Source organism: Cuculus canorus, chromosome 1 (assembly GCF_017976375.1).
Source record: "Cuculus canorus isolate bCucCan1 chromosome 1, bCucCan1.pri, whole genome shotgun sequence".
Classification (NCBI taxonomy): Eukaryota; Metazoa; Chordata; class Aves; order Cuculiformes; family Cuculidae; genus Cuculus; species Cuculus canorus.
The window spans coordinates 67,379,421-67,399,022 of NC_071401.1; the positions used below are offsets into that span (position 1 = coordinate 67,379,421).

Genomic DNA, 19,602 nt, shown 5'->3' on the forward strand with positions numbered 1-19,602 from the left:
TCTTAGTGACTGACATGAAATTCTGGACCTGCTGAGCTGTTGCTAGTGTTAGACAATATCTAATTGTCATTTTGCTTGTTTGCTCACCCAGCAAAATCTCCAGAGCATCATAAGCATTGCTAACAGCATTTGCCAGTACATATGTACCATATGAAATTAAAACTGTTGTCTATAAGATAGATACGGCAGAGTATACAACTGCTGTGAACCACTACTTCCATCCTTCTCCTGAGCCACACAAGATGCTGGCTTACACCTGGAGGAGAAACCTATGACACAGAGCTTAGGTATGTGTTTAATGCAACCTTCTTGCTTTACGTTATCTATCCAGTCCTTGAGCTATGAGGCTCCTAAATAGAAAACGGGAAATCTACTATTTCATCTCTGTCAGTGCCTGATTTAAGAGGCAATTCTGGCTCATTGCAATGACAGTAAATGCCATGGGTCTGTGCCAGTTCCCCTGCGAAGAGGTGATGTAAAAAAGAACAAGTGGCACAAGGATTTCTCAAAATTTGAGCAATCCTTTCATGCTAGCAAAGAGAACATTGAAACCTAGAGATAACAACACCACACGATGTAACTCCTTCTTATGCAGTATTTAATAGTGACAGTTACATTTGGAACTTCACTAATATCATCATTATCAACATGGAGTGAAGATGATATCACTCAAAAAGATGGGAAGCACCTGGAATAAGGAGGAGAAAGCTCATGTACTCTCACCATGATGGTACTCAGACACGAACACAGAAAGATGCATCCCCACAAGTGGTGAAAAGTGGCATTTTGGAAACCAAAGACTGGCTAAAGCTGTTAACCATGTACCCCCATCTTAGTTATCAGATGGAGAATTGTAGCACAAACATCCTCCTGACATTCATTCATACAATGAATGGTTGCTTGGGAAAGAAGTAATTCAGGCAGAGTGCCAGCTCACTCCAGGGACTCTCCAGAAGAAAGGCTGCACATGTTTATTTTGATACAGTCTATTCCCAGTGGACACAGAGCTTGCACTATAATCATCTGGCACTGATCACCTTATCTTGCAGTGGAAACATGGGTTTTAGAGAGTTAAACTACTACCCTTCTGTGTGGGCAAGGTTGGTTTCTTTCCTTCCTGCCTTGCTGCTTATAAGGTTGTGCTATAAAATGACTGGTACTCAAATAAATGTAAGTACTCAGCTGTTGATTTCCCACTAAGTTGCCACATGGCCAGCTAATCTCAGTTCCTACACATCAGCCTGATATTTAACATGAAATTTTAGTCATATTTGTTTAACAGGGAACTGGTGGGGGAGCTTGCCAAGCCACTCTTCATCGCTTACCAGAGCTCCTGGTTAACAGGGGAGGTCCCAGATGACTGGAGGCTTACCAATGTGATGCCCGCCTACAGAAGGGCCAGAAGGAGGATCCAGGGAACTACAGGCCTATCAGCTTGATCTTAGTACCAGGGAAAATTATGGAGCAGTTCATCTAGAATTATAGGATCACAGAATCACAGAATCATTAGGTTGGAAAAGAACTTAGAAATCATCAACTCCAACCGTACCCGTCCACTACTAAGTCATGTCCCCACGCATCTCATCTACCTGCCTTTTAAACACCTCTAGGGATGGTGACTCAACCACCTCCCTGGGCAGCCTCTGCCAGCGTTGATAACCCTTTGGATGAAGAAATATTTCCTAATGTCCAATCTAAACTTCCCTTGATGCAGCTCAATGCCATTCCCTCTTGTCCTCTCACCTATCACTTGGGAGAAGAGACCAACACCCACCTCTCTACAACCTCCTTTCAGGCAGTTGTAGACAGAGATAAGGTCTTCCCTCAGCCTTCTCTTCTCCAGGCTGAACAACCCCAGTTCCCACAGCTGCTCTTCATAAGACTAGAGCACACTCACCAGCCATGTGCAGGACATCCAGGGGATCAGGCACAGGCAGCATGGGTTCATAAAGGGCAGGTCCTGCTTGACCAACCTGGTCGCCTCTTATGATCAGGTGACCTGCCTAGTGGATGAGGGAAAGGCTGTGGATGTTATTTAGCTTGACTTCAGCAAAGCCTTTGACACTGTCTCCCACAGCATTCTCCTAGAGAAGCTGGCAGCTCATGGTTTAGACAGGAGAGCTCTTCGCTGGGTAAAAAAATGGCTGGATGGACAGCCCAGAGAGTTGTGGTGAACAGAGCTAAATCCAGTTGGTAGCTGGTCACAAGTGGTGTTCCCCAGGGCTCAGTTTTGAGGTTAGTCTTGTTTAGGATATTTTTATCAATGATCTGGATGAGGGGATTGAGTGCACCTTCAGTAAGTTTGCAGATGACACTAAACTGGGTAGGAGCGTCCATCTGCTCACGGGTAGGAAGGCTCTGCAGGGGAATCAGGACAGGCTGGACTGATGGGCTGAGGCCAATTGTATCAGGTTAACAAGACCAAGTACTGGGTCTTGCACTTTTGCCACAACAGCCCCAGGCAACACTACAGGTTTGGGGACGAATGGCTGGAAAGCTGCCTGGCAGAAAAGTACCTAGGGGTGTTTTTTTTCCACAGCCCCATGAATATGAGACAGCAGTGTTCCCATGAGGCCAAGAAGGCCAGCGGCATCCTGGCCTGTATCAGAAATGGTGTGGTCAGCAGGAACAGGGAAGCGATTGTGCCCTTGTAGTCAGTGTCGGTGAGGCCTCACCTTAAATATTGTGTTCAGTTTTGGGCTCCTCAGTACAAGAAGGACATTTTGGTGCTGGAGTGTATCCAAAGCAGGACAACGAAGCTGATGAGGGGTTTGGAGCACAAGTCTTACAAGGAGTGGCTGAGGCAATTGGGATTGTTTAGTCTGAAGAAGAGGAGGCTGAAGGGAGACCTTATCACTCTTTACTATTACCTGAAAGGAGGTTGTAGAGAGGTGGATGTCGATCTCCTCTCCCAAGTGACTAGCGAGAGCACAAGCGGAAATGGGCAACAGTTGCACTAGGGGAGGTCTAGACTGGATAACAGGAAAAATTTCTTTAATGAAAGAGTGGCAAACCATTGGAACAGGCTGCTCAGGGAAGTGGTGGAGGCATCATCCCTGGAAGTGTGCAAAAAGCATGTAGATGTGGCACTTTGAGACATGGTTTAGTAGGCATAGTGGTGTTGGGCTGATGGTTGGACTTCATTATCTGAGATGACTTTTCCAACCCAATGATTCTATGAAGTCAGCTGAATTAAATTAGAGATGTTTAATTTTAAATTAAAATTAAATCTCCTTCATAGGTCTTCAGATGTACCCGAGGAAGCCTGGTGGGAAATCAGTGTTTGTGCTCCTCTGGCCCTATGCCAGGCAGCTGGGGGAGCAGACTGGGCTTTTCCCCCTCTTCCCACTCTGGCATGGTGGGGTGTCTGCTTCCACCATCCCTGAGGCCTGCTTGGGGTATTCAGCTACTTGTCTCATATAAGGCATGCTCAGCCCTGGGGAGAGTGGTGCTGCCTGCCATGCCTCAGTGTTCCTTCCCACCCACTACAGATATACCTGAGCCCTCCCTCAAACCTCACCCTCAGACCACTTAGTGGTGGTATAGTACCAGCATCCTAAGTAAAGATGATGATATTGCACTTGGAGAAAAATCATCTCACAGACAGGGGATGGGCAAGGGTTGTACGAAAAATCAGGACACTGGGAAGAAACATATTGAACTACCTTCTGGTCTCTGGGCAGACCCTCCCCAACAACTGTTAACTTTGTGAGGAAGGAAGAAAAAGAGCAATAGGGTGGAGGGTAGACATGCCCATGCCTTCCAGACATATTGCTCAGCCTCCAGTGCCCATCTCTGCTGAGCTTTACTTCTGCAAGATGCTGAGTGCTGCCTCAACAGGGAGTTCCTCTCTGGTTCCCTCTTTGAAGGAGAGGAAACAGACTATTAGTAAAGAGCTTGGTGTTATAAAGGAGGCATGCAGGTACTTTCAGTGGTTCAAGGTTTAAAGGAAAGATCCACCCATACACACTATCCTATGCATAGCGAGTAGGGTCCAAGACATAGGAAGAAGGCACTGAAGGGGAATACAGGCTCTGGACATGAGCCAGGGGGAATAGTTTCTGGCCACCCTCTAGAGCAGGTGATGGTGTGGCTGGGTCACTGCACTGCCACTGCTGCCAGATCCCCTGCCTGGGGACAACTGACAAGGTCTGACGAGTGTTGTGGTTGGATGATGGCATCATCGCATGGGTACTCCACAGTATGTGTTAGATGGGCACCTGCCCACAGTGGGGAGCACCACTGTGGCTCAGCTCTAACAACTCTACCCCCTTCTTCTCAGACAAACCAGAGATCTGAAACAAAGTTAACTACACTAACAAGTATTTCCCTTCCACGCCTTGCTGTGGTTTCTCTGATGTGGATGAAGCACTCAGCTATCCCACCATGAGGACTATGGTGTGAACACACACAGAAAGGATTTGTATAAACACAAATTGGAATAAATCAACGGATTCATAGACACATCAAACAGAATTGCACCCTTCCATCCTTATTTTTCAGATGTAAACATATGAGCTGTTACAAGAACATGCTGGAGTCCATAACCAAATACAGTGCAATCCCACGCGTAGCAATCAAAATTGATTTATCAAAATGTAAACAGAGTAGCCTTAAGAAAACTTAAGAAAAGATAGTAAAAAAGAAATCACTTTCCTGATTCTATAATTATATGATATACATTGTTATTTGAGAAGAGACTGTGACTTCTCAATGGGAGAATGGCAGTCTGCAGTTACCAGTGGTTATGTAATGCCGTGATTGTTATGGGAATCACTGTTTTTATGAGTAAAGGAAATATCCAGTAGCATGGTAAGCGTCCAGCTTTAGAGCTACGACTGGTTTTGCCTGACAGTGTGTTTAACCTGCATTCAGCAGATTACTACATTTTGTTTACTTTAGAAAAGAAGTTATTTAGAGGTTTCAAAAAAAGAAAAGAAAATCTTTTGAGAAAATATTGGACTTCATAAACCTCATGGGCTTCTCCACATTTCATGCATATGTGTACAATGATTCTTTAGATGGAAACAGGCTTCAAGCAAAACAGACATTAAAAAGTAAGCTGAATGCAGACAATGAAAATAATGGAATTTGACATAAATTAATGCTCCACTATTCTGAACTGGGGATGGCAGGGAGTTGTTCACAGGTAATGCAGATGAGTAGTATGAGATTATGATGAAAAGAAGTTAAGGTGCAGAGAATATTCTGATTTTATTCTTGACAGTATTTCCATTTAATGACAAGAGGTGTTCTTTTCTCCATGTCAGAAACCTTTCACCTAATGCCATATGCTATCAAACAGCATCCCCCCCCCAGCTTGTTGCTGGCTGAATTTTAGGGTGTGTAGCCTGTGAATCCTCTATGGATGTGGTATAAATCACACCAGTTTAAGTCAGGAGTCAGATGGGTGACATCAGCAGCGCTGTGCCAGAATTCAGACAGGGTATGTGAGAGGCGTCCTTTATCACTAGCTTGTGAGCAACGTGTGAAGTTTGTGCAGTGTTTGGGATCTCTGATGATCAGTACATACATGCATGTTATCGTATTATTATTTTATTATTATGATGATTATTATTATTATTACTACTACTACTACTACTACTGAATGACTAAAGCCATTCAGACCTCAGTAAACAGGCTAAGTGAATCCCTGCATTCAACTGCTCCTCTGCTTTCCCCTCCCACGGCTGGAAAAAGAAAGGCAAACAAATTAAACTAACATTAATCAGCAAAGACTGCCATCTGTATAACTCAGAGCACTTCTCCGCGTGCTCGTCCCCTTCCAGCAATGCTAAACAGGATTAGCCTTCCGTGGGCGGATGGGGAAAGTAGGTCAGTTTGGTAACATCGCTGCATGCAATGAACGGAGGAGGATGTGACTGCAATGGTCTGCTGGCAGCCCTCTCGCCTTTTGTATGACCCCTGGAGATGAAGCACCTGGGCTCGTCATGGGGCGCACAAGGTGGCTCAGACCCCTGTGTCCCTGTATGACACCTGCCATTTGTAGAAGCAGTTTTGCAAAGCCCGGCCAGTGCATTGGAGTTAATGGGTGCATATCAACAAGGAAACCGAAGCATGGGGCAGCTAAAGGCTTAGTTAGCACTAGCAAAGGTTATGCATGAGCAAAGTGACAAGGGTGATGTCTTTCTGTTGGAGACCTTATTACTCTCTACAACTACCTGAAAGGAGGTTGTGGAGAGGAGGGAGCTGGCCTCTTCTCCCAAGTGACAGGGGACAGGGCAAGAGGGAATGGCCTGAAGCTCCGTCAGGGGAGGTTCAGGCTGGATATCAGAAAAAAATTCTTCATGGAAAGAGTCATTGGGTACTGGAACAGGCTGCCCAGGGAGGTGGTCGAGTCGCCTTCCCTGGAGGTGTTTAAGGAACGGGTGGATGAAGTGCTTAGGGACATGGTTTAGGGAGTGTTAGGAATGGTTGGACTCCATGATCCAGTGGGTCCTTTCCAACCTGGTGATTCTGTGATTCTGTGATTCTGTCTTGGCTGTATTGGGTGTGTAGGGATGGTGGCAGGAAAGCCCAAACTTGCCTAGAATTGATATTTGCAGAGCACGTCACGGGCAGCAAGAAGAGTTTCTGCCGCTACATCAGTAATAAAAGGTTGAACAAGGGAAGTGTGGGACTGCTGCAGTATTGGGGGTGGCTGGGGAGGTAAATTAATAACAGTAAACACAGGTAAGGCGGAGATACTTATGTCTTCTTTGCTGCAGCCTTCACCAGCAAGGTCTCCCAGGCCTCTTATGTTGGATTCAGGGTCAAGGAGAAGCAGAAGGACCAGCAGCAGGTAAGGGTTGACTCAGGGAATTTGAGGGAGCTTGAGGAAAGTTGACCCATACAAGTCAATGGGCCTTACCACCTGTCTCCATGGATGAAGGCAGAGTTGATGGTGGCCTTGCTAAGCTAAGCTTTCTCATGACTGAGAAGTTGTGGAGATGCAGGGAGGACTGGAGAAAGGCAAAAGCTGCCTTCAAAAAAAAGCTAAACGGGTGATCCAGGGAGTAAGACCTCACTTCGGTCCCTTGGAAATCATAGAGCAAGTCCTCTTGGAGCATATCTCTGGGCAAATGAAGGAGAAGGTGATCAGAAACAGTCAGCATGGATTTGCCAAAAGTAACCCGACTGCCTGCTATGATGAAATTATAGCATCTGTGGATGGGAAGAGAGCAGTGAATGTTATTTATGTAAAGCTTCATGCTCAAAGGCAACGCTGCCGTCATGGGGGGGGACCCAGAAAGGCTGGACGAAAGGGCTGACAGGAACATCATGAAATTCAGTGGGGACAACTGCCAAGTCCTGCAGTTGGGAATGAAGAGCCTTGGGCTCTGACACAGGCTGGGGATGGACTGACCAGGGAGCAGTTTTGCAGGAGAGGCCCTAGGAGTCCTGGAAGACAGCAGGCAGTGAGCTCTGCATGAGCTGGTGGTATGCCTTGGTGATAAGGATGGTCAACAGCATCCTGGGCTGCATGGAATGCACAGCCTGATCAAGGGAAGGAATTACCCCACTTGACTCAGCACTTGTTAGACCACATCTTAGGGTAGTGAGTCTGGGTTTGGGCTCCCTCGCACAGAAAAGACATACGTTAACTGGAGGGAGCTCAGCAGAGCCCCGTCCCCCTCAAATCAGTGGGGATAGAGCACTTGCCTTATGAGGAGGTACTGGGGGACCTGGGCTGGTTTGATCTGGAGAAAAGATGACTTTGGGGCACCTTACATCCCCCCAAGGGATAAATGAGGAACTAGAGCTAGGCTCTTCATGGTGGTGCAAGATGAGAGAGTGAGAAATAATCGGCATAGGTAAAAGAGAAGAAAGGAGAAACTTTTCTCCATGAGGATAGCCGGTTGGTGGAGCAAGCTGCCCATAGAGGCTGTGCCATCCCCGTCTTAGGAGGTTTTCAAGACCTGACTGCACAAAGGCCAGAGCAGCCTGGTGTGACCTCAAATCTGGCCCTGCTTTGAGCTGCAGGTTGTACTGGAGACCTCCTGAGGTCTCTTCCAATGTGATTTGTCTTGTGATTCAGGTTCTACTGAGCTGGCTACCACTGGGAACATCCTAACCATATCAGTCCCCCTGAATTAGTTCCTATTTCATGTGTTCCCAAAATCTATCTTATTATGCTTTTGCTCTTCCATGCTACAAATAGCTAGTGCACTGTCTCCTCTATACTGACATCCTTCCTGCTTTATAAACTTGTCATCTAGGAGAAAAGAATGCATGATACAGATCTTAACATTGTATGTCTGTATGCCATGTGTCTGTCATGTCAGTTTTAGACAATGATTTTAAAAAAATATTCACTTTATGATAGAACTTACAAAGAAAAAAGAAAAATGCCTCCCATGAGAATGGCCTTTGACTATTATTCTTCTCTACTTCTCATGTTCTTAAAATTGTTTTAGGTATTCATAAAACTTTAATCCTCATAGTATCAGAAGTCCTGAATGTATAAATACTTTAACATGTGCTTAACTCTGAATTGCTATAAGAAGTCCCTCATGTATGTGTATCTTTGCAAAGTCCAGGCCTAAATGTGGAGGTAGAGCTGCACAGATTATTTTGTTAATTATTAGCTCTGAAATCTTCTGTTGAAAATGGTCTCATTTATAAGGTATTTTCAGCTGTAAAAATCTGCTAAAGTTTATTTTCTTCTGAAAATATTTAAATAAGATGAGTAATATAACATCTGACCTATGATCTTTTGATGGTCAAATGCTCAGCCAGTACAGGCAAACTGACAGTATGTGAGCATAACACTACAAAGATGTATTTGTCAAAAACTCAAGGACTGTTGTTTTAGTTGGCGCAGACTACCTGGGAAACACCAACACAAGCAGGAAAAATTAGTCTTTTTTTGATGGGCCTGTTGTCAACTTTTTTTGGGGTTTTGTTTTGTTTTTCTTTTCTGGCAGCAATAGCCTTGACAAGGTCCTTTTAATCCTTTCTGTCCAATTAAAAAGTTTGCAGTGACACTACAGCATAAAGCAAAATGTCCCGGAGCTGACACAGGCTGGTCTCATTGCCCCCACTCTTTTGTTTGTTTTTTAACCATTTATGGATGGCTCTCGAAGTACCCAATTACTCTATTTTTAAAAGCGCTGGGCCTGGGATTAATTTCACTAACAGCAGAGAAATCTACTCCAGAAGGGAATTCTGAATTTTTGACAGTGCCGTCAAATTAATTGTCATGATTTGCACCAGCTGCAATAGTGTCCACTCCATACATAAGATGCTGAAGTAAGAGGCTACATGCTCCTGTAGAGATTTCAGCAGGAAAGTAGAAACTAAAAAGGAAGTGAAATTTCCTTGTAGTTTTAGGCGCCTAACCTGATGGCAGCTCCCTCTCCATTAAGCAGGATGTGAGGTGAAGGATTGTCCTCTCTCAATGTTCTTGTCTTCTCCCTGCCTCAGTGGGACCTTGCTTGCTTCTTCAACCAGCTAGAACTGCTGTGTCCAGCTCCAAGGAGTAGACCAGGACTTGAGCCAGGCAGTGAGTGCTCTCCTTAGCCTTCCTCATCGTCATGGTCATCCCAGGATGGTGATACCCACAGGTACTCAGCTGCTCTGCCATTGATGGGGGCCAGAGGTGGCAGGTGTGGGGGTGAAGCTGGCTGCCTGTGTGGAGAGCCTGCAAGAAGCAACAGCATCCCTGCCCTGTGCGAGAGCCAAAGCTGTGGCCTAAATCTGCTGCTGTACAGGGGAAAAAAATCCCTATACAATATAAAGAAATAAATACAGATATCAACACCAATAATCCCATCACTTTTGTGTTAACGGCTTGATAACATATCTGCTTATAACTCACTCACTGCACTAAATTTTCTGCTTTATAGTAACTATCATATTCCTGTCAGCAGAACGAAATATTTAATCATCTGGGGAGATGAATCATGAAAAGCTGTTTTGGGGAGATATTTTTAAATGGACAATCTGTTGTGATTTAATTTTGAGCACTCGCTGTTTCCCTCTTCTCTCAGGAGGGGCCCTGCAAGCCTAGGACCATACAGATTCTTGCTCTGTGTGGCTTGCTGTCTCCCTTGCAGGTGAACAATGTAACCTACAGGGTTTTAAGGTCATTTCTGACAAGACCAAGGCAGGATGATGCAGTCTGCTCAGGGTTTGGCTGGAAACTACTAATCCTCCAGTTACACTTCTCCAGTTTGGTATCCGAGTCCATAAACCTGCCCAGAGTTCAGACACAGTGTCAGACAAAGGTTGCACCTGTATTTCGCTCTGTCTTGATCATTAATGCTCTTGAGTCCCTCCTATCTCAGGCTGAGCCACAGTCCAGCTGTGGTGCTGCTGCATTCCCACCAATGTGCAAAGTGCTGCTGTTCTCAGCCTCTTCATACTACCAGCAGTTCCCATTTTTACAATGATAAATTTTCTCCAGCATGATGTAAAATTCAAATCAGGTTTTATGAAATGAACCTCTAAGGAAAAAGGATCATTATTAAAGAGCTTCATTAGTGCTTTGCAGTCTTAATTATGATAATTATATTTTTGTAGCTAATATAACTCAACTTCTGCTTTTAAATCCCATTAAAGAGCATTTTTATTCCTTCTCCTACTGGCCCAACAAAACCATAATGTTGAACTTTATATTTACACTGGGCACTATTTTTAATAAAAATGATGCATTGTTTACTTAGGATTTCCATTCCTTTTAATCTGCACTTCGAAGGTGCACCTTCTCCGAAGATATAGGAAATAAAGAAGAGTAAAGATGAATTCAGCAGCTTGGGCTTGATTTCCTTTCTTGGCAATGAGAGGGGACAGTCCCTGCATCAGGTTGATAGCTGCCTGTCAATACTGATTGCTGCCAGAGAAGCCTACTGTTGTGGTTTGAACTAAATTAGAGCCAGTTTTCTGACTCTTAACTCAGTCACTCGAAGTGACTTCATTTTCTGAAAGTTAACTGCATGATTTTGAGACAGCGTTCCTTTCTAGAATAATGCAGGGCATTGGTATGCAAAAAGGCCAATACTTATCCCTATAGTGACCAAGGCCATCCCCCAGCTGGCAGAAAAGGACCACACTTCCAAGGAGGGGCAGACAGGACAGGTGAGTGACCTCAAACTGACCAACAGGGTATTCCATCCCATATACATCATACTCTGCATAAAATGAGAGACCATGAGGGTCTTATACTTCTTCTACAATGGCCAACATCCAGTGAGGACATCGTCTATCTGGTTACTCCTGATCCCAGATCTGTGTGTTCCTGAATCCAGTTCCTGAGTCCAGCTCCTTTGTAGCTGCGGACCCATTCCGCTCTACAGTGTTTGCGGTGATATATAGTCATTGATAGGTAGGGGTGGGGCATGATCTCCTATATCTGCATATATTTTATTACTTTACAATTGTTTGCATCAGTAATAATAATAATAATAATAATAATAATAATTCATTAAAGCTGTAGTTTTAAAGTCCAACCCACAAATCTTTTTCTTCTCATTTCCCTTTCCCTGGGGGTGGATGGGGAGGGATTTGGGAGTCCCATTGCATAGTTTTAGCTGCCAAAATTAGCTAGGTCAGTGCTAAATTGTGACACCTATGCGACCACTGCTTCCTTGGAGGCACAGATTTAAAACCTTTTTCCTGAACAGCCCAAGGGCTGAGCTGCACGTGCTCTAGGTTCTCATGTGGACTTCAACAGGATGGTGCACATCATGGGAACAGGCAGAGGATGCGATCCATTGCATGAGAAAGAGACTTATCAAAGGGAGGAGTGCGGGTAGTTGCTATAGGACTGCATTGCCATATCAGAGTAGTCCCGTGGGTGAGTGGAAAATCAAGGGGTCACAAGAGCCATGCTGCTGTGGCCAGATGCGTGGCAGCAAGGAGTGGAAGCCTACCAGCATCCTACCACAGCCAACCCACCACATCAACACTTCGAATGGCCCTGCTGCAAGCAGGCAGCAGACACCACCCTGTCCGCGCCTGCCCTGCATTATGTACTTCAACTGCATGCTCTAAAAATGGGTCACTTCTTCCAACGAAGCAGCTGGCACTGGCCAACATCAGCCAGGTAGATGTACTGCAGGGGTATGATTTCAAATAGGTCTGATGCAACTGTTTCCTTATCTTTAGGTTGTAATCGATGGTCAGGACCAGGGCAAAAGGTGGAAGTTGTGGTAAAAGGTCAAAAGAAATCTCAGTAAAAAAAGAAATGCCTGCGTTCACAGACTATTCACCCGGTATGTGAGCAGAAAACACTACCAGCTACCGGAAATCTTGAAAAGTGCCAGCAAGTGATGCCAGTAGAAACGGTCTTTTCTGAGTACAGTTTAGAATCCTTGATAGAGTAGAATTTGCTGCTTTGTCCTACATTGTAAACCACTCGCCACCACCCAGATGCAACGGACTAGTGGAAGTTTTTCATGACTCTGCTTGGGGCCAAATATTTTACAGTTACTAAGACAGAGAGTAAAAGATCAAAGAGAGAAGAGCACACAAATTTAGATATCTCAATAAAGAAATTAAAACAATAAAGCATACATTGAATATTATCTGCCCATTAATCTCTGGAGTAAATTCAGAAAACTAATTAAAAGCTTCTACATAGATAAATGATAAGCTTCTTTATTCAATGAGCTCAACGTATGAACAAACAGAGGTTTGTGTTGATATCATCGTTATTAGCAATTGCATTAAAGCAAATTATTTTTGCTATGCTATTGGGAATACACTGATTTGAAAAACAAAATGTTAAGAGATGAAAAATTCAAATATTTACAGTACTGAGCATATCACGTTTCCTGTTTTTTTAAAATTTATTTCAGGTAAAGATAACTCATATAGGTCATCACAACATTAAAAAATAAGACATGAAGAAGAGAAAACAAACCCAAAGCCTCTACAGAAGCAGGAAAAATCTCTGCAGAATTATTCTCCAGTGGAAGTCCAGCGTTAGTGGGCAATATCACCTTCTCACATGTGAAACTCTTTGATTCATCAGTTCTTACTGCACTTCATGTCCCTTTTTCTGCTACTGGCTTCCACACTTGCAGGGGATTTTATCTGAATTTTATAGTAAGGTTTTGTCTCCTCAACCGTAATTGACAGATGTCCTATTTTTGTGGTGCAACACCACTGTCTTGTGTGACATGGTACGGCGGTGCTGCATGCGGAGCTTGTGAAGCAGTCAGCCGTCCTCTCCCTTGGTGATCATGGAACAGCCCCTGTTCCAGGCATCCCTTTAGATGGGTACACCTTGAAAAGGTAGATCCCAAAGAACACCTAAGATAACAAATTTTACAGCTTAAGCTGTGCATTCAAATGCAGAGCCTGAAATAATTAATTTCAATATGCAGTTGCTCCTGAGTATGATCATTTAGGATCAATTAAAACCGATCTGGCTCCAGAATTCCTAGGATATCCTCCTAGGGATCCTACATAAGGAAATAATTAGAAAAACTCCATTTTTAAATTCCATAGAGCATTCCAGTGACCCGGGCCTGATTAGCATAAAACCAACTTTAAATGGACAAAATGGAGGAATGAAAGAGAACTGTAATTGGTTTTGTTTGTATTTTTTATTCATATACCAGCATCTTCCTACTTAATATTGTACATTAAATTCTCCCTATTGACCAAAATGAAAAAGAGATTTCAAAAAGTCTCAGGCTAATGTTCTCTTGAATATGGACTAAATGCAGGATATAGTCCACAGAGTGTAAAGTGGACTTAAATTTTAGCATACTCACTCAGCTGTGGCATTTCAGAAATAGAGAAGTCATTAAAAGCCCCATAGTGAAATATCAAATTATGCCTCTGCCAGATATTAACTTCGAAATGAAAGAATAGAGATACTCTGAAAACCACAGTGAAATACTGATGTGCTGATCCACCTTGTGCTTATGTACTGTGCGAGTAAAAACTGCGAAATAATATATCTCTTCTGTGTCAAATGATATTGGTAGGAAAGCATCTTTTGGCTATGATGGGTGCTGCTTTCCATTCTGAATGCGCATTTTTCTTCTCCACTTGCAAGAAAATTTGCTGTCAGAATGTCAAACTGACTTGCTATTTTATTTGCCATCTGTGTCAAATATTCACACAGACACACTAAGTATGTGTCTACGACCCAAACGACCAGAGTTGTTGCACACTGTTACCTATCTTTCATAATTACCAGGGTAAATCTAGGAAGGAGGGGAAAAACCATAATTTTAGATCTCTTCTCATGCTTAATCACATTTCAGTTCAAATGCATTGTCATGGACATTACTGAAGCACCGCATATGGAAATATAGGACTTCATCCTCAATGCACCATGAATTTTGCAGATAATCTGTAAAATCAGGATTAACTATCCTGCAGAAAAGTCCTTTACACCCTATCTATTCTATAGCCACTGCTGTGACCGCAGCTTTTGTAGGCATATCTGATCTGGCTTTGAACTAGTGAAGCATCAATGCAGCTCAGTGCAGGTTTGCTAGTTGACATATTTTACCCAGTGTCACCAAAAAGAGGTTGTTTAGGGCAGCTTGATTTAGTGGTGGGGAGGAAAAAAGAGAAAGAGGAGGAAAGAAAGACAAGCAGTTGGCATGGAGCTGAAGCTGGTGTCAAGTCAGGTTGCCTTGGCTCCTGTAGCTCACAGTCTCGTGTGGAGCATTCGGCAGAGGTAAATTACAGGACTATGGGTTGAGATGGAGAAAAAAGGGAAAGTCCCATGTCTTGTTTCTAAAATCCAAACAAACAAACAAAAAGACATCTTGAAGGCAATTTTGGGGAACCCAGGAAAAAAAGCTGTTGTTACAGGGTGGATTGGGATCACAGAGCTGCTATTGCTGCTCCTTGGCTGGTGGGTTCAAAGCAGTCTCAAGGATGGCTGTAGAAACTTTGGTGTCTGCAGAAAAGCTGCTAATTTACAGAAACTGTGCCAAACGTAGTATAAAATCTGATATCACAGCACTTCATTTTAAATGACTTATACTTCAGCCTACTGGCGTACTATTTTGGGAGTATTTGGGCCTAGAGATTTTTGCTTTTAAACAGAAAAATATTTGGTTCCCTGTGGATGTTTTCTTCCCCCTCATCCTTCTTCCTTTAGATACTTCAAAAGGCAAGCTCCTGAGAAAACTTTTCTGCTGGTTCCTATTGTTTCCTGCTTCAAGTGAAAAAAGTACATGATGTTAAATCTGAACACCAAGACTTTGTGAATGTGTAAACTTCAGAACTCTAAACCTTTCAGTCTGTGCCAATGTAAACCATCTAAAGTGCAGAGAATTAAGTATGCTTTATCCTCTCTGACCATGACTGAACATGTTCCAGTTCTCCTAAAATCTGCAGCAGGGCGTCTCTCCAGTCCTGCAAAGCAGAATGGAGCTTTTTCAAACGGGCATGAGAAAAACAGAGTACTCTTCATCCAAATCTCATTCCTCTCTGAAAATTCTCACCTTGCTGTTCCTAATCACCTCACTCTCAAGGACACAGGGCAGGAAATAGTAAAATGCACCTGGTCTAAGTGAAATGCTCCATATTCCCTAAATTCCTGAGCAAATTGCATAGAAATTTTAAGAAGCACTTTTGCAGCACGCATTGGGATCTATGTCACCCACCCGTTTTGATGTTGTTCCATTAATGTCTAGCTGACCTGCTTTCTAGAAAAATAGGTACCTCAGTCCAACCGCTGGAAGCCAAAAGAGTTAAGATGTGCATTTTGGGAAGCCACCTATGGGTTTTCTGTCCCTCAGGCAGCCACACCCTCTCCTGATCTGCTTACCCTCTGCCCATGGCATCCTGGGCCAGGACCTTCCACCCTCCAGAGAAACCAACAACGCACCCTACTGCCTTCTTCGAGTACAAGCACATACCATACCTGCTACCCTTCCTTGTACAGGATCCAGCGTCCAGACCAGGGCTACACTGCCTTAAATGACAACTTATGCATTGCAGTGATAGGACGAGGGGCAATGGGTATAAACTGGAGAGGGGCAGATAGGCTAGACATAACGAGGAATTTCTTCACCATGAGGGAGGTGAGGCTCTGGCACAGGTTGCCCAGGGAGATTGTGGCTGCCCCATCCGTGGAGGTGTTCAAGGCCAGTTTGGATGGGGCCTTGGTCAGCCTGATCTAGTGGGAGGTGTCCCTGCCCATGGCAGGGGAGTTGGAACTGGATGATCTTTAAGTTCCCTTCCAACCCAAACTATTCTATGATTCTGTGATTCTACGATTCTATGATTCTATGATTCCATGAAGTGTGTATCTGAGTGCTCTGTTACCAGTCAAAGCCTGATGTATATGTTCACCGTGAGGAACTAGAGTTTGGCTGTCCTTGCCTGGGTGGCCAAAAGGCTTTAAGCTGACTTTGGTCAAGGGAAGCTGGAACAGAAAGCCATCAAAAGGCCAGTATTCCTTAGATTTGCCCTTATTTCTTTATCACTAGGAAATACTTTAGTGGAATGAAAGACAATGCAGTTGCAGCAGTGCTTTAGTTGGTCCACTGTCTAATTCCAGGCTATTTTAAAGCTAACATTATCCTGTGAAATAATGAGGAGTCTTAAACTATACTGTGAAGCATGCAGTAAATTTATAGTTGGCTAAAGAGCGAGGAGTGAAATGTGAGAGAATGTTTTTCCTGATATATTTTCTTTCTCCCTCTTCATAGAAATATTGATGTGAAGGATAGTAATACTGCTATCCTTCTTTTGACCCACATGGATATAAAGATACATTACTTGCATCAGTCCAGGAGACAGTTCTCTCAATCTTGCTTCCTCTGCAAATGCAGTTATCTTGCTCTGGCACTTTACAAAATCCTCTAAATTACTATTAAATTAAATACTTTTAATTTATGGAGGATTTTAGCAGAACTCAAATTTCTGTGCCATTAATTATCAAGTATTTTACTGACTCTGGGAAAAAACATTAATAAATCAATCTAAATGAACTCCTACCTTCTTCTATGAACTGGGTGTCATCAGTCACACTCTAACCTGAGAAGGTTATATTTCCCTTGGATTCATCATTAATCTCATTTTGAATTGAGTATTTCTGGGTAAGCTCAGGGCAACATTTTCAAATATGTTTTTGTTAAGTGAGTGACAGTAGTATATTTAGCTGCCTGAATATGTCGATGGATTTTCAGAGGTCTTCCGTGATTTGAAACAATTCCTCTTTTGCAGTGTTAAGGTTGGTTTGTTTCTTTCTTTGCTTTTTTTTTTTTTCTTTTTTTTTTCCCAGAAACAGTAATTACACTGGTTATCTTTCAGATAAAATATGATTTCCAGCATATCTTTAGACACAGTGGAACTCTGGGAAAACATTGGTGGAAACACAGGTAATAATAAATCACTGGAACTGAAGGACATCTGGGTGCTTGGAAGAGTATTTAGGCAAATGAGTAAATATGGACTTAAGTGCTAACTTCTCACCATTCAAAATTGAAAATGTCGACCTTGATATGTAGTGTTGGTCTTTAGTGTGCCTTCACATGGCAAAAAGATCTGCAGGGATCCAATACAGATAAGTTGTGTACCAAAGCACGGTCTAATGAGGACTGTAGTAGAAGAGCAGGCAGATGAGATATTTCAGGTGCTGACAACGCTACCAAGAGCATTCTTATTACTACCTCAAAACAGTGTTACCCCAGAGTGAAAAACCAAGGATGTTATTTCACAGACCAGTCAATAAAAGTAAATGTTCCCATTTGAACAGTGTTTCATTCTCCATTTGCCAAACCCAACACAAATCTTGGCAAAGGAAGGTATTTCATGAAGTTATGTGGACTGACTTAATGTATTAATCTACACAGTGACACAGATTATTAGAAACTCAATGATATGTGGAATGTTTTATGATGTGCTTTCACGCTGATAAATAGCTAATCACCATATATTTGCAACAACGGAGCATTACCGGGAGCAGTGATATGTGTTCTGAAAAACACTATCAGTCCTTTTACGCCCTCTGCATAATGCCCTATCATGTGCAGTGTTTAACTTTGCATCTTGCTTTCAAAAACACACATAAAAAAAAATTATTATGAGAACACTAACATTTGTCAAAGCCTCCTTTCTGGTCTTTCATGTTGTTGTTTTTAAGTGCATTATGTGCCATTCGACAGCTGGTAATTGCATGTGTATTGAATTAAAGCATTTTTTTTAATTATCAAAGTCAAACTCTCTTTTAGCAGAACGAATTACTTTTTTTCATAAGAAAAAAACATCGGTACTGGACTTCAGATACAGAATTAGACCTTATGCAGTCTGTCCTCAGGGTTATTTTCTGCTGCTCTTTTATAGAAATATTGAAAGGTTCTAACTTGCCTATCACCCAGAAAAAAAAAAAAAAGATAATAAATCTCCCAATGGCTAGCACATCTCCTAAATTCATAGCTAGCTTTCAGCTATCTTCTGTTGCATTCCAATTCCCTGGCTGCAAGGATGATTTTCAATTGTACAGATAAGCAATAACAGGCTGGGCAAAGCTTGGATGAGAAAGCTTGAAAGAAAATCCAGGTGCTGCTAGGAATTACACTGTGTGCGCCATGCATTGCAATCTATCTTTGAGTCAATGGTGAGGTATATTAAGAAGACTCCCTGGGAAACAGAGGCTCTCTGACCCTTTCCCCTGTATTATCCTTTTCACAGATGCAGACGTTTTTCCTTCTCTAGTCTACTCATGAGGAACTAAACTGCAGACTGAAGCAGTCACTGTCATGTGGAAACCATAGGAAAAAAAAAAAAAAAGAGAAGGATCATAGGTTGCCATCCCAAAGAGATGTTCAAAAAAAGACTGAAGCTTTGTGCCAAGTTTCAGGAGAGAGAGGGTTCTCCTTCTGTCTTGAACCCTTATCACCACAAGCCAAATCTCTGACCTGTTGCTCTCATCATGTATTCAAAGACATCTGCCATTTCCTTACTCTTAAACTATCAAACCAATTATCTTGGGCTTAGTCTGGATCTTGTCTCTCTCCAGATTGCATGAAGCTATTTAACCTTCCCTCCTAACTGCTCACATCTTCCCTAAGAACTGTCTCCTCCTACGGCACTGCCCATTGAGCTGTGGTGCTGGGGAAATTCCGTTCACCTACTGGCATCCTCCAGCATTTCAGCTGGGATAGAAAAATGAGGGCAGTCTCTGTTCTCACTCACATCAGTGAGGAATGACAGTAAGCCCTTTGAAATGAGTGGGGCTGAAGCTCTGTAAAACTGACCTGGAATTGTGACCTAGCACTATACGCTGAGCTGCTAAAGTGGAGCTGGGACGAGTGAGTGCAGCAGCTTCTTCTCTTTTATAAAGAGGTTTCCTGCTAACGTGGAGCCACGGTTTGGACGAGCCACTGCTCTGCACAGCTCCAGCCGCACTGCATGCTGTAGATGGGACAGTCAGAATTTAGTTAAAGATGATTTTTTTGGTTAAATTTGTTGTGCAGTAGCCTGAACAAAGAAACTCTCTGCAGAGCTGAAGAATGTAATATTGTGTTTTGATTCCTCTGTGCCTCAATATTCTGTAGACATGCCATAGCTTTCCCTCATATCGAGCAATTTAGTCCTTCCAGACAGGCACTATCACAAAATCCAACATTAAGACTTAATTCAACTCAAATTTAACACTGTAAAAAAAAAAAATGCATT

The 19,602-nt window shown here is 43.0% G+C and overlaps 1 protein-coding gene across 2 annotated transcripts in view; it reads right to left on the reverse strand.

Moving 5' to 3' along the window:
* NPAS2 (neuronal PAS domain protein 2) overlaps nt 1-19,602 on the reverse strand; it is a 115,461-nt gene that overhangs the window by 59,351 nt on the left and 36,508 nt on the right. The gene's annotated exons all lie outside the window — the stretch shown is intronic.